Here is a 15,652-nt window from a genome sequence, read left to right as displayed (position 1 = left end):
ATGAGCAAACTCCACTCAGTGTAAAAAGGCTGTAGATCCACCCTGTAATTTAGTGGTTCAGCTCACGCATAAAAGCTGTTATCTGGGGGTTTAATTATTAAGCAAAAGTGGAATTTCAGCTTTTGGAGAAAGGAGCTTCTTCCCTTTGCAGATTCCAGCTGAGGGCTTCCTCGCTTGGCAATACCAAAGAGGATTTTGCTATGTCCACTTAAGACTACAGCCTCTGAGACATATGCCCCGTGGGAGCCTCACAGAGAGCAGTGTATTCAGAGAACATTGTGTCTTGCACAGAGACAATGAACTATTCATGGAGAGTAATTTGTCTCATGAACCCTAAGTGTGTGTTTTGGATTGTGAATTACTAACAGAACTTGTGATGAAAGCTTGCTGTTAACTCTCATAGTTCCTGCTAGTCCAGAAGCCTGGCAAGTTCCTGGTCAGTGAGGTAGTTTGGGTGGACATTGTCAGCCTGCTCTGTATTGTTGGCTCATTTCTCGTGGTTCTCCCTGTTCTGCATGCCCACGTGTCCCCCGCCACCCACTAGAACAGCCCGCTAAGGGACACACCAACACTGGATATCCTGTCTCTAGTGTACCTTAATCATGTTTGATTACGTGCCCTTCCTGCTCCTGCTAATGAACTTTGAGTGCCTGGGTATGGGGTAGGAGTAAGGAATTGCTCCTCTTCGTGGCCGTGATGGTGCTGTTTCCCTCTGCAGGGGCTCTGGCTTGCTGTGCTGTGTAGTGGGAAGCAGGGAAGCAGTGATGCTGTGTGTGAAGACTCATCCGGGTTGGTCACTGATGAAGAAAACCTTGTGAGTACGAAGACTTTAAAAGCTCACTCCATCTTTCCAAGCAAACCTGCTCCCACAACAGCATGCTGGCGTGCTTTCATGGTTCTTGGATTAACACCCACAAATCACTTAAAGGTATTTAGGGTCTGGCCATGCATGCGCTCAGTGGGTGGAGCCCATGAGGGGACACTGAAGGTTTTGGGGAGAAACCGATGGTCTGCTTCCAGGTGGGCCTGCAGGTCTTTGGAGGGCAGCTGGGCGAGAGCCACGGGGCTCTGGGACACCCGGGCTGCCCGTGGCGGGACCCTCCGCGTCCACCTGCCTCCACCCTGCAGGGGGGCACAGGCCAGAACCCTCGTAGCCTTCCCCAAATGCCCATCTTCGGGTGTTTTAGGAGCTTATAACCTAACAAAACCAAAGCAGAGCTGAAATTTGTGTGTGTGTTTTTTTTTTCTTTGCAGCTCAGCTGCCAAGATGCAAAAAAAAAAATAATAAATTGGTTTGGATCAACAAAAAATACGTTTCTTCTCGCCACAGTGAAACACTGACCAATTTCCTATTTGACTCAACCATCTGTTCTGCAAGCATCTGACACTACATGGAGCCAGAGGTGAGAATCAGAAGGCTGCCAGGCAGGAGCCCTCCTCTTCCTCTTCCCCCTCACTGCCCTCCACCCAGGTAACTCGGAGGTTAGGGCGCTTCAGGGGAAACCCGAGCTTGCTTCTGCCTCCTTTCCTTGCCCAGATGCTGGAAGTGGGCATCCTTCTCCCGTGGCAGGCTGTTATTTGTAAATGCTTCACGGGTGCAGCTATTACAGGGTGTCTCATTCTGGAGTCCATGTCTCAGCTACTGAGTTAGAAAACAGACTTCCTCCTTATCTTCTGCATTAATGATGCCAACATTGCAGATATGCCTTCCAGAGGAGCCTGGTACTTCTCATGGCAGATGGTGAAGGGGCTGGAAGTCCTCTCAAGGAAATGGGGAGGAACAGGTGGGGACACACGACAGAGTCTGTCTTGCCAGTGTCCTTAGTGCAAAACTTTAGCCAACATTAATCTGTGTTTTCTGAAGTTCATGTCCAGATCTGAGGCTGTTTTTGTGAAGTGTGGATTTAGTTCTTTGTAGAGGAGCATTTATTTTTCACAGTAGAGGGACTCTCCGGAGTATCGTGCTTGAGACAGAGCTTAAAAAATACGGTGCCTTGTCTTTTGAAAATGTTCTGAAGAGCTGCTGCATGGTTTCAGATGAGGGCCACAATTATGCTCTGGAGGTTGTCATGGGGAAGGATGCTGCTCAGTCTTTCTCTTTTCTTTTTACTGGAGTTGGCATGAAAATGGATTATTCTAAGCCGTCTCCCTGTCTTGCTGTCCTGTTTGTCAGGTTCCTGCAGTCACATTCCCTGCTTTTTTCATTTTCAGTTTTCATAAACTGCGCTCCTTTTCCTTGGGTTCTGGTGATTAATTGTGATGACAAGTGGAAATATTCCAAAATAAATCTATCCTCATGGCCCTCTGCAAAGTCCACTGCGAGAGCTCTGCGCAGCCTTACCGGTTCGGAGGGAGGTGGGGAAGCACAAGATTTATGTCAGAGCAGCTTTCACGTGGCACCCTGTAATGCTGCAGTTGTTTGGGTAGGGGCTGTGTTTTCCCATAAGGAGCAAATAATTTTCATTCAACCCAGGAAACTAAAGGAAACCAGGAGGAAGTCCTGCTTGTCAGGGGCTCCATGGATGTGCAGAGACCAGCGGGCGCTCCAAAGCTGGGCACTGACAGAGCAGAGGTGGGGTCACAGCCAGAATTGCTCATGGTAATTCTTTTCAATGACTTCCCCACACTCATGTTCTCCACTTTCCAAATATTTTCAGTGCTTTTACAATGCAACACTGGTTTTTTTGCATGGAAATTTGCCTTTCTAGTGCTGAAGCTGCCTCTCTGCCTGCATCCCAGCTCACTGTGTCTGATCCCAGAGGGGCAAGAAGCCCGGCTGTGGACAAGAGCAAACTGCAGCCACCTCCATCTCCATCAGCTCGGTGTAGGAGGGAGGTTTGGCAGGGTGGGCTGTGGCAGTACTGAAGCACAGATAATGCCCCGGCAGCTTTTCGGGGCTTTCCAGCAGTTTTCGTTTTATCCCAGCAGAGTGAAAGATGAAAATGAACTCTAAGGACCACTTCTTCCTGCAGGGAGATACAGACAGGCAGATCCTTCTGCTGAGATGCCCTTCAGCCCTGCTCCTGAGGTGCTGTGCCACTGAGCTGGCTGGATTTTTGGCTCTCCAAGTAAAAGAAAGGAAACAAATTAAGAGAAAACAACAAAGAGGGATGAAGAGGGAGAGTCTAGATTTGAACCAATATGAAACCCAGGAGTTGGCGTGCAGCCCAGTAAATATTGGAATGACATTACCTGAGCTTAAAAAAAAGAATCGACAAATTGTTAAGCTTAATTTGTATCCGTAGTGGAACTGGGGAGCAGACACCATGGAAATATCATTATTTGTTTTAATCATTTTCTTTGGTAACAGAATCAGAAGGAAACAGCTCTGGAGAGACTCTTGTTATATTTTCTCTCCCTCCATCTTTTCTTTCTGATTCCCTCCACTGTTCCCAGCTCTGTCAAGACTGTGACAAACTTAATTACCAGCAAACAGTAGGAAGTCCAGATGACATATCACTTTTTTTTTTTCTTTTGACTTCATAAAGGCTTTCTAGTCTTTAATCTAAAGTGAGTAAGGACAGGGGCCAGATGGTGCTGGTCTCCAAGAACGGCAGCATCTGAATCCTTGAGATCTTCTTTAGAGTCAGAAAGCCAAAGATGTGGATAACTAAAACTTCCTGGGGCTGCGTGTTTCAGGGCTGGAGTTTCAGAAAACATGGTTGTGGTCCTGGGCAAACCGCTCCAGGTGTCCCTGCCTGAGCAGGGCAGTTGGACCAGACGTTCTCCAGAAGTGCCTCCCATCCTCAACCATTTTGCAGTTCCAGGAGGGCCAGATTTGCAGAGCATCCCCACTCCTGTCTGGGGGGTTGTCACTCTTCTGGTGAAAGAGGACTAATTGCACTAATTGCAGGAGCGCTCACAGCAGCCACCGCAGAGCTCTGGGCTCTTGCCCCACGCTCCTGGCACCGGGCTAAGGCACGCGTGTTGCTCTAGCCTCAGCTGTGCTGATGCTGGGTTGGCCATAAAACATGAGCTGGGTGATGTGCTCTCAGTGAAGAGGGTTTTTGCCCCCAGGTGGTGCTTCTGGGGGTGTAGCACAACTCCAGGTCGTGTTCAGTGACTGGGTTTTGAATGATTAAAAAGAATTAAAAGAAAACTGCCATAAAATACTTTGAAAGAACAATACAGAAAAGCTGCCTTTGAAAACCTCAAAGGTAAAAACCTCACTTTAAAATGTTCAAAGGCATTTTTTTTTGCTTCAAAATCGGGCCCAACTCAAAAGAGAAATGAGTGAAAGGGAAATGAAAAATGGAAAAGGGTTAATAAGGGACATAAAATGCCAAATGACCTGAAATGCAGACATTTTTCTGCAATCCCTAGGAACAGAAACTTTATTTTCTTCCTCTCAATGAATCCCAGGGGAGCAGGGATTCAGTGCCCTGCTGAGGTCCAGTGATCACAGACGGGCACGGGTTTGTGCTCCGGTGAATCACGGCTTAGCGGGGTCCATCCAACCCCGTTTGCAGCACAGCAGGGTGCCCTTGGTCTCCCTTCCCATGCTCAAGAAAACAATCATCCATGCGTAGAGGGCTACCACTCAGCAGCTTTGGCAGGGGCTCTGGCAGACTTGGGCAGAGGTCCAAGGTTTCCTGGTGGCCCCTCTGCTGTCCTGCTGTGAGCATCCCTCCTGAGCCAGGAGGGAGAGGGATCTGCCAAAATGCTGCTGCTCTTTTTATTTTATTTTTTTTTTCCAGGGGGGATTAAACACAAAAGAATTTAATTTCCAACCTCGAGGCAGCTTTCTCTTTTCCTCCCCTCTTCTCTAAACTACTAATGAAGCGGAGCAGCTCAGATAGAGCCATTTCTCTCTGCTGTAAACCAGACCGCAGAGAAATCACTAAACATCTCATTTACCCGTCAGTCAAACGAAGCTGAGCATGGCGCTAACTACTGTCAGGATGCCCGTGCCTTTCCCAGAGGTGTGGATGATCCTGAGCAGCTCTCCGGATCTGGGGTCTTGCTGCAGGGGGGTCCAAGCTGGAGGCCCTTGGAGGAGGCAGCTGGGGGGAGGCAGGGATGGGGTAGTAAGCCAAGTGGCCCCTGAGGGACACCTGGGGAAGGATATGGGGGGGACAGGGAGTCTTGGAAGTTTGCTGCGGCCTTGGAAGACCCAAGGAAAGGAGCATTACCACGAGTAGAGCAGCTCTGAGTTGGCTGGGGTCCTTCCTTGGAGAAAAAGGCAGGAGGGAGATTGTGGTTCCCACTGCTCTGGGCTGCAGGAGGTGAGGGAGGGCTTGGTGGCTGCTGAACTTCACTGTCATTGTGAGCAACCACACCAACCCCCTCTCCAGGGGCACCTTCCCCATGAGATGTGAAGTTTGGTACTTTGCACAGGTCATCTTCACCCGCTCGTCTCTCACCAAGTGGCAGTGCAGAAGCTGAAAGCGTAAATTACTTGTAATGATTGTAAAGTTTATTAGGAGTGAAATAAGTTGGTGGTGTCTGTCTGCTTGCTGGTGGTACGAAGGAGGCAATTGCAGGCAGACGAGTGGTCATCTTCAATGGGAGGTGGCTGGATACAGCCCAAAGCTGGCAGGGCTGCTAACATGCAGGCAGGCTTTAAACCAAGCAGGGTGGGAGCCTCGGTCACTGGCCATGCATGTGTCTCTGGGCTGAGTGACGATGATGAGGAGAGATGTTCTGCAGCGAAAAGCATCGCGTGAAAGGCACGGCCATGACTGGAGACCCCAGCCAACTGCAGGAGCAGGCACGAAGTACCAGAGCTATGCAGGAAGGCAGACTAGGTGACCCCCAAGGTCCCTTCCCACCTGGATTTTACAATGTTAGTTATTCTTTACTTAGCACCCATTTCACCTGCTCGTTGCTCCCTGCTGGCACCAACTATGTGCTCAGAAGGGACCATGGGTGCCTTTGGCCACTGGAAGGGGTGCAGGGACCTCAGCCCTACCAGGGAGAGGTGGAAGGGAGAAAGACCATTTGAGTGAATGTCTCTATTGCCTTTCTTTCAAAGGAAATTTCTGGAAACACCTCCAGGAAAAAGGTATATACTTTTGTGCATGTGTGTGTTAAATTTTACTATTTTGAATGGAAATTTTTACTCCAGCCACAGGGTAAAAACAGCAGCACTGGGAGTCCAAATGCTGTGGGTGTCTGAAGAGTCCGTGAGCACTGGGGTGAAGGTGCTGGGGTCGCTGTACTTCTGCTTCTCAGAGTCCAGACCAATCCTCCAAGCTCAGGTGAGCCAGGTGCAGCCTGGATTGTGGGGAGCTGTGCTCCTGCTTCTGCAGAAGCAGGGAACCCCCCCTCCACTCTGCCCTCCTGCCACCCCACTGACTTATTCCAGCCACCCTCTGACCTGCCCAGGCTGTGTTTTGCATCACCGTTATTTTGCACAGCTTTGTCCAAAAAAAAAAAAAAAAAAACTGGAATTTTCTTCCTTTTGCCAATGAGGACAAAGCTAATGTTGCTCTCAAATTAGCACCAGTGAATTAAGGGTGCGATGTGTTTGTGTTTCCAGGTTACTTACAGATAAAGGCAGCAGCAGTGACCACCTACCTGCTAAGGGCTGTGGGGATCTTGCATTTGGGGGTGGTGGAGTGGGTTGGTGAATGTGTGTGTCCCAGTAAGCCAGCACGTGCTCTCCTCCCCGCAACGTGACGCAGCCTGGAGTGTAACGTGGTTTTCCTGCATTGCACGGTCGTTTCGGGGGGGCTGCTTCCACTGCAGCCATGAACAGAGGGAGCGTGGTGAGCCCTGCCGGTGGGAGACACATTTTTACTTGCTGCTGGTGGTGGTGATAAAGCTCCTGTGGGATGAGCTGCACAGCTTAGGGATGGACTGGAGATAATAACCAGGGCTCCAAAGGTCTTTAATCACGAGAGTGCCAAGCAGCTGAGGGGTCTCTGCAGGCCTCCGAGCTGCTCGCAGCTCCTGTTATCTCACCTGGCGTGCGGGGAGAGGAGCCACCGGCAGCCGCAGCACTCGGTGGCATTTGTGGCTAAGTGGCTTGTTTTCCTGCCTGCAGAGCGGCTTCAGATTAATGATGTTTTCTGCAAAATGTACACCATTTCCCCCCATTATGAACCCTCTCCTTGCCAGGAGAGCGCTCTCATAAATGAAGCGATCCATGTCTATGCTGGGTGGTTGTGCTAGCTCCCAGCCAACGCGTGGCTGTGTCCCTATCATTATTTTAATAATACAGCCTGGGCAGCCCACTGCTGTTCAGGACATGCCGAGATCTGCCACACAGACACCTCCTTCCCCCGTGCTGCCTCTGATGGAGATGGACAGCAGTGGTGGGGCCGAGCTGTGCGGCTCTCTGCAGGTGCCTGCAAGCACTCAGCTGTGCCACGAGACACCCTGCCAGTGCGGGGGCTTTGCAAGCACGCACCAGGCACTGCAGGATGTATACAAACCCCAAACTCTAAAACAACTGCACTCCCTTCTGCAATATTTTCCCCAAACCGACTATCTCCAGAGCTGCAGCCTTGCAGAGCAGCCCCTGCCTTTGTGACTTATGGGCCAGCTTCTTTCTCCTCCAGCAAATCTGTTTTCTGCCAGTGTTTGTTTTTCTGGGCACTGCCGCAGCTCAGAGCATGGCCAGGGCCTCGTGCCAGCCACGTTCCAGTAAATCATTACACGTAGCAGGATGAGGCAAAGAGCTAGGACAAGAAGACCATGGACAGTTTTGGCTTTGGGCTGTTGATCTCGGAACCCTCTCAAAGCATTAAAAAATCTGTTTGGCTGAAATCTTGGACTCCTGTAAGATGAAGAGGCAGCCCAAGGGTGAACGCTTAGCAAGACTTAGCAGTTGTTTCACTGCCCATTGGTTTGGGCACCGGAACCACTGGAGAAATAAATGGCAGAGATGTTTGGCACGGCTGGGGCACGTGCCTCACTTCCAGACTTCTTAAAAAAAAACAAAACAAACAAACAAACCCACCACATTTTATTACTTATAATTAATGAAGTGAGGCAGTAGATGTGCAAAAGAAGAAAACAAATCTAAAATTCTCTCCTAAGCGAACAAGTTACATCTCACATTTTTATAAACCCCCTCCTCTTTTTTTTTTCTTTTTCTTTTTGATCTCACCAGACTCCACTCTGGCTGGCTATGAATTTATCCTGCTCCCTCTCTCTCTCTGGTCCTGCCTGTTCATGGCACAGCCTTAGGACAAACCTGGCCTTCAGCAGCTCAGGGGACTGCCTTTCCTGCTCCTTTAACCTTTAAACGAGGGCTGTGTGTCAGGGAGCAGTCTCCCATCACAGGCAGGAGCTGGGTGGGTACTTCGGGAACCATTTTTTCCTTGAGATGTGGGACACCGATTTGCAGAATGAGCCAAAGGCATGTTTTGCCTTTCAGTTGTGTTTTCTGCAGAGTCAGGCATTATTTTTTTCATTCACTGAGGCTGATGGCAAACTTTCCTTGTATTTTGAGACATCATTGAAAATGAGGCTGAAAAGAGTCCAGCTTTGTGATCCGGGGCATCATTGTCTATGTGATATTGTAGCTGACAGAAAACTTTTATCCTGTGCTTCTAGGTCTCGCTGGCGGAGACTGCTCCCTCTTCATGCTTCATTTTCCCACTGTCAGTGTTTTCTACCACCTGCCTTGTTCTCTGTTCGCCTTGAGCTGAGACAAATTGCTCTGAAAGCCGAAGCCATGTCTGTTGTTGATCTCTGCTCTACACTAAGCAGGTTTGAGGCTCTCCTGGTAGGTGACGCTCCTTGCTGATGTGTACTGGATCTCAAAACAGCCTGTACCTTCCCTGAGCAGGCACTGGGGTTTGTTTTGGGAAGGAGACAGCCTACCTTTCCCCATATATTAACAGGGAAAAGCTGGAGGCTGTCCATCCTCTGGGGTGCTCAGAGGTGGCCTGGGAGGAGAGGAGATGCTCCCAGCACTGCCAGCAGCAACTGCAGGAGATGGAGCAGCACCTGGCCCTGAAAGGGGACATCAGGCAGGGCAGGGGGACATCGTCATGCACGACCCCGACCTCAGGAAAGGTCAGGCTGGGCTCACCAAGGTGTTTGCAAGTGGCATCTTTCGGTAGGTATCCCTGTCTTATATGCACCTGCAACTTTCTCCTTTGTTCTGACCCCAAGAGCTGAGTTACAAGGCTCTTAAAGCATGCTCACAAATGAAAGAGTAAGAAATGGATCTAGGCTGTGCCTGATCAATAGCAAGCATTAGCTGGTAGCAGTGGTTCTTGGAAACATAGAAAGACCTCACGATGCTCCTGCTCTTTGGGGAACAGTTTCTCCGTGGATAGTTTGGTTTTCTTCCACAGAAAACATATTGCTTTTAAAAGGTCATATTGCTGCTCCATTTTACTGTGGGGCCCCAGGGGTTTCCCCCTTCCTACAGCCTAGGTTTGAATCATTTAAAACGAGCAGCTCTTGAGCCAGGGAGGCCCTGGGGAGATGGTGGCGAGGGCTGGCTTCGCTAATCCCTTCCAAGGGAAAGTGCAGTATTTTGAGGGGAAAATAAAAAATAAAAATAAAAATAAAAAAGGAAGGAAAAGAAAAGAGTTGCACAGCTTTCCTGGCTGTCATTAGTGTAATGAGGAAATTAGGACGGTCATTTTGCTTTACTGTTCTGTAGGCAGCACATGCGAACTGTCCTGAACTCACCTCCTTCCTGGGCTGTCACCCTCACTGTCAGCTCACCCTGCACCTCCCGAGCCCATGGGTGGGGTGGGGTGGTGTGGGATGGGATGGGGTGGGATGGGGTGGGATGGGGTGGGATGGGATGGGGTGGGATGCTGTCCCCAGCCCGCAGCCTCGGCTTGGCTTGGAGCCATAACGGCCCTGCCATTCAGCGGCAACTCTGGCTTTTGCTGATTTTATTTATAATATCTCATGGCTTTATGTTTGCTGCCCACCCTTTGCTGGACTGCAGGTATTTGCAGCAGTCTCTCTTCTTGCTTTGGGTTGTGTGTATGGCTGTAACTCTCAGCTGGACTTCAACATTATAGATACAAGCCTCGTGAATTAGATATTATAGCAGAAACGGCTTATGAGAGCCCTGTGTGAATCCTTAGCTGCTCTCTCCACACCCAGCATAGCTGAAGCCCATCCGGGCTGTGCAGTGGCATCAAGAAGAGATACAGCAAAAACAAAGAGGGACACATGAAAAAGGACATAAGAAATCGAAGAAACAAGCAGAGCATGAGAAACATAAACAGCAGCAGCTGAGCACAATTCATTCCAGCCTTCCTCAGTAGCTGAATATGCTTTTCTAAACTGCTAGTTAATTTTTCACATCGCCGTGCAGTTACTACGTTGCTGTGCTTGGATTTTCACCCTGGTGTATAGCAACAACTTCATTCCTGTGGAAATACAGAGGAGATCCATCTCTACCCAGACCTCAGCTCACCGTACATCACCTCCCACTGACAGCCAGAACCTGGTGGAAGTTTCTTGTTCTCCTGGAGGAGATCTGCTTTCTGAAGCAAGTGGTAATTCACGTTCCCTTGCTGGCTTGACTGGATCCACAGCTTGCTGCTATGCTGCTCTGGAAGTCACTAGTGTTTGTCAGATACATAATTTTTCCATTAAGAGGAAGCCACCAGGCTGTTCCACAGGCAGCACAGGAGGTGATCGTCCCCTCTTTGGGGTCACAGCTCTCTCCCTTGGAAGGAGCAGATGTTGTATTCCCAGGCTGATTTTGTGGGGAGGGCTAAACTCATGGCACTGCTCCCCTGTAAGCTGTGCACAGCCACATGTTAGTTCAACTGTAAGAGGAAGAGGTACTGAAGAATGAGGTTTTTGCACTTTCTCGGGCAGCTGGGGCCCTCTTGTCCAAAATCTTAGGCTGTACAGTGTCCAGCATCAGCTATTCCAGAAGACAGCATAAAAAAATCCACAGTTGTGGGTCCTCAGAGTGATCCTTTCTGCTCTCAGCCCTAACTTTAAGGATAAGCTCCCTTCTCTAATTCCATTTTGCTAATTACACCAGGTACCACCAGCAGTTATACAGAACACTACGGACATTTTTCAGTGTGATATTCCTGGCCTCTGGCCTCCCCATGGCACCAGGTTCCATATTTAATCACTGTATAGAAAAACAACGTTTATTTCTGGTTTTGGACTCTGTCACTCCCAAGCAGCACTGAAACACCATCACTCCTCCACTGGCAAATGGAGACAAGCAGTTCCCATGACACCTCCTTTGTGCTCATCACTTGTGCTTTTAAAAACCTTGTTCCTCTACTTGGTTTTGATGACATTAAACAAACAATGGACTTTCCAGTGCCTTTGCTTCAAACTTTTCAGAGGGTATTTGATATGATATTTGACGTTCTTGTCTTCCTTTTGACTTCTTGTACTGGGGGTCCCCCCCAAAGATGCCATGGTGAGGCGACCCTCTTTGCTCACCCTGTTATTATCGTTGATTCCCTGCTGCCTGCAATAACACACTGCCTGGTGAGAAACAAGCATTGAGAGAAAATTAACTGAGGCATCCGAAATATCACTGGGCTTGCCCCTGTCTCTGGATGGGAAGATGAGGAGGTGTTTTCTTGGAGACACTTGCAGACTTGGTGCTGTCCTGAACACCCAGGGGAGCTGGCTGGGTCCCTGCGGGGTGCCCCCAGGGACGTCCCCAGCGGCAGAGGCACAGCATCCCCCTCTTCCCACCCAGGAGCTTTGCTGGAGAGCGTTGGTTGTTGGCCACGATAAGCAGAGCCACCTGCAAGGTGTTCATCTCCCCTTCCACAGGGTCACGGCAGCCAATTCAGAAGCCTATTAGATTTACTAGGAGCTGTTTTGCCTCTCAGTGTGCGCTATTTGTTTCTGTCTCATTAGGCTGGCAAACTACCACAAAGTCTATAATATTTCTTACACTTGCCTTCCATGACAACAGTACTTAGAAAACGTATATCAATTGGAAATTAAAGAAATTTAGTTAAAAAACTTGTAGGAAGGAACCAACAGGAAATATCGTATAAAGCAGAGAATAAAGATGACAGAAATGAAATTGTCTGACAAACATTAGAATCCGCATTAAAAGTGGAGAAAAGAAGTACAAAAGCCTAAAAAAACAGTGTAAAAAGCAATGCTTGACTTCAAAAATGAAAAATATCAGGAACATGACAAATGATTTCAGATCTGATACTATCAGAAAGAAAGAAATACGATTTCAAAGGAGAGAAAGAAGCAGTTAGACGCTTTTACAAAAGGATGTACAATAAAAGATTTGAAAATTGTATCCTCCAAATTACTTTGAAGAATGGCAAAAGAAAGGGATACATATTAATATACACTAACCCTGCAATACAAAATGTTCTGTCAGTGAAAAAAAATGTATTTTGACAGGTGTATCAAGATTTACCAGCAAACTCAGTGACCCCATCAAAAAAAAAACAAAAAAAAACAACAAAAAAAAGAGAAAGCTGTAAAGAATCATTTTAAAATAGCTATAACAACAGACTAGGAAGATCCTGGATGCAAACAGCTCACAATTATCTCTGTGGTTGGAAAAAGATCAAACCTTATTTCCGTGCTATTTTTACAGGAGGCAAAGTAGGACAGTCGTATCGTGCTGCTCCAGATAATAATGCAAACAAAGGGTACTGGAGAGCACACAGTCGAATACAACACCGGCAAGCCACGAGCTATGAACCAAGCCACAGCATGTCTCCCTGATTTGTAGGGATTTCTGGAAAAGTCTGCCCTAAGAAATAGCAATCCCGTGGAAGCAAGGAGAGATGCTCCTGGCCGTGGCCCACCGTGATCATCCCTGGAGCTGTGAGCCTCCAGGACTGCACAGGACTTGGCCTTTGACCATACAGAGAGCTCAGAAGGGAGATTTACAGCAGGAGGAGGAAAGGCACCTTCTCCTCCCAGAGGCAGAGCTGAGCCAGATGTCCCCAAGGTCCGTGGTGTAGGGATGGCCACCAAGCCTCAACAGTGGGACATTGGCTCCTGGGGCAATGCTGTTAATAGCTGGGGGCAGCACTTTAAAGGCAGGTGGCCTCATGGTGTAGACAAACACATTTCTCCCATAACGTCTTTACGGTTAACATTCCCAATCAAAATTAGAAATAAAAAAGCTGACGGCAGATGAGGAAAACAATATGTGGATGCTACAGTCAAGTTACCTTTGATTGCGTCGTTGTCATGCCATAATATGTGTGCCTTTATGAGCGATCCTGATTGCCAGCCCTCATGTAGCCATGTAAAGCTGGATGTTTATTTGCAAAAACTAGTTGCCCCTCGGGCCCACGGTTCTGAGATTCAAATGCAGAATAACTGGGACAGTCCGTAGACTGCCGTTTGCATACCGGTGATACGCCTAAAATGTTTGTGAAATTCAGTGAATAACACCCTGTGCCGCAGTTAAAGCTGGAGGCCAAATGAGATGGCTGTAATCCACTCTAACCTTGACGTCATTAAACTGCAAATTGAAACACAGTGAAATTAATCTACCAACTGCACTTAAATGGTGGCAATGCTTTGCAAATATGCTGTGATAGTCTAAAGCCTCAGCATTTGCGTTTGGGTGCTATAACTGACTGTGGACAATCTCCATTCAGAAACCATCTATGGTTTATAACACCTGCCCTGCAGTCTCCCTGCCAAGAAGTATGACACAGATTCTCTCCTCTAAAATGAAGTTTCCAGACCTCAAGGACTGGATATTGCATCATCATTCTCTCGTGAAAGCCTCAAGATCTGCTATGTGGAAAAAAAGACATCTGTTTGGGATCAGTCGGTGGGACAGTAAGAAGACAATCTGAAGAAAGACACGAAAGGTCAGAGGTTTTCCAAAGAGGGGGATATATGGGATGGCTGATAACAACAAATTGCCCCAACAAGTCATTTTTATTAATCTCAGCCTGCAGTTACTGGGAGGCTTTTCTTTTAGAAAGAAAAGCTCCCGCTCTCCATGGCCTATGATGGATTGATGTGAAGGATGGGCTGCTCCCCGCCACCCTTTGAGCCATGTGTGAAGCAAACAGGGACCCCATGGAGGTTTATCACAACTGAAGCCAGGGAAATAAGCAAAATAAGACCCAAAGCTTAGACAAAGCAGAAGAGAGAAAACAACACACATGGAAAATGAAGACCCAAAGAAGATCACTACATTTGTGTTTCTCATTTACCTCTATGGCCATGCTTGGAGTTCAGGTACAGCTTTAACAATTAAGAGACTAAATATCCACACACAAAAGATTAGATTTAGTCAGTCACGTGTTTTCTGGTTTCTGACCTTTTGTTTCTCATTTTAATTGCATTTTCTAGTTCTGCAGACAAATTGAAAAGGTCGTGAGTGGAGGCTGCTGCTCTGCTCACCATGGGGTCCATGGCAGGTCTTGAGGGGGAGCAGCTACAGGGTGGTGCTGGGTTCTTCAGGCAGTTTAAAGAAAAAAGAAGGAACATACAGGCTTGGAATGAATTTATCAAAATTGCATCAGTTAACGTATAGGAAAAAAATGTAAATGCTATGGATAAATTAAACTCAGATGGATTATGGATTATTTCACATTGCAGTGTAACTATCTCCTTGGGTTTTCAGATTGTTCCTGTGCAAGTTTCTGAATCCATTGGCTAAATTTCAATCAGATCTTACAGAGCAGGGAAGAGGTTTCAAAGGTAATTACATTCTTACAAAATGTGAAAAAAATAGGCAACTCAATAAGAAAAAGGTAGTGTATCCCAACAGAGAGAAAAATCATTGTGTGAGCTCGAAGTCTAGCAGGCACCAGAGAACTCGATGAGAGCAAATGCCTTTATAGACATACAAATTCCAGACAAAGCTTTTGGTTGCAGCTAGGATCTGCAACCTGTCACGAGACATAAACCTGCTCCATCTGCTCCCCCGCTCAGGGATCACGCATTGTCGAGGGAGAGGTGTGCTCGTCTTGCTCCTGACACAGGGTTGGGGGAGTCCCTTCTCACCCACAAATGCAGATGGAGCATCTCTAATTACCCCAGCCCAAAGTAACACCTGCATCAAGCTGTACTGAGCAGGAGACAGCACCTGCAAGGCAGGAGGAGCACAAGAGGAGGCCGTCACCCTACTCGAGTGCTCTACAGACAGAGGCTCAAGCCTTGATGCTGGAGAGCTGTTGGCCCTAGTCTACTTTCTGCAAGAGCCTGGAGTGGTGTTTTCTATTATTCAGAACAAAGAGAGTAGATGAATGCAATCAACATTGGAAGATTGATCTGGCAGTGTAAGTTATTTATTCTTGGTCTATAACTACATTGAGCACTGAAGATTCATACTACTCTGCTCATTTCAATGCATTTTTTTTTTTTTCAAACAGTCATTTCTGGGACCTTTTCCCCAATACCCCCTGAGAAAATTCAAGAGTTTCAAAACGCATCTGGAAAAGGGACTTCACGCAGGAATTTTCTGGGTAGTTCAAATTACCTTAGCTTGGGTTGCAATGATTTTGTTAGAAATAAACCCAAAAATTCAAGGCAGAAGTTTAAAATATGTTTGCCACCTCCCCTATACAACATTCCATCTTTAAAAACAAAGGAGTAAACCTCTCACTGGTGTGTTGTTGGGCAGAAGATAGAAAGGTGCCTGTGTCCTTTCTGCCCTGCTTCACCTCTGCCATCCCCAAGTATGTCACTGGCAGGAAAGCTTCTCCTAGTGGACTGAGACAATCGTTCAGGTGTGGTTATGTCCACACGGACAATCATCCTGAGCACAGGACTATTTGCAAGGAGAATA

General features: G+C 47.7%; 1 long non-coding RNA gene across 1 annotated transcript; it reads left to right on the top strand.

The window, feature by feature from the left end:
- Positions 1–599: 599 nt before the first annotated feature.
- LOC106040973 (uncharacterized) lies at positions 600–4,531 on the top strand. Its single transcript, XR_001210173.3, has 4 exons — positions 600–814; positions 1,255–1,403; positions 2,474–2,599; positions 2,709–4,531. It is a non-coding gene; the product is annotated as an uncharacterized lncRNA (long non-coding RNA).
- The last annotated feature ends 11,121 nt before the right edge of the window (positions 4,532–15,652 follow it).

The sequence above is a fragment of the Anser cygnoides genome, chromosome 16 (genome assembly GCF_040182565.1).
Source record: "Anser cygnoides isolate HZ-2024a breed goose chromosome 16, Taihu_goose_T2T_genome, whole genome shotgun sequence".
Lineage (NCBI taxonomy): Eukaryota > Metazoa > Chordata > Aves > Anseriformes > Anatidae > Anser > Anser cygnoides.
The sequence above is the reverse complement of the archived record's forward strand: the minus strand, read 5'-3'. Positions and strand labels throughout refer to the sequence as shown.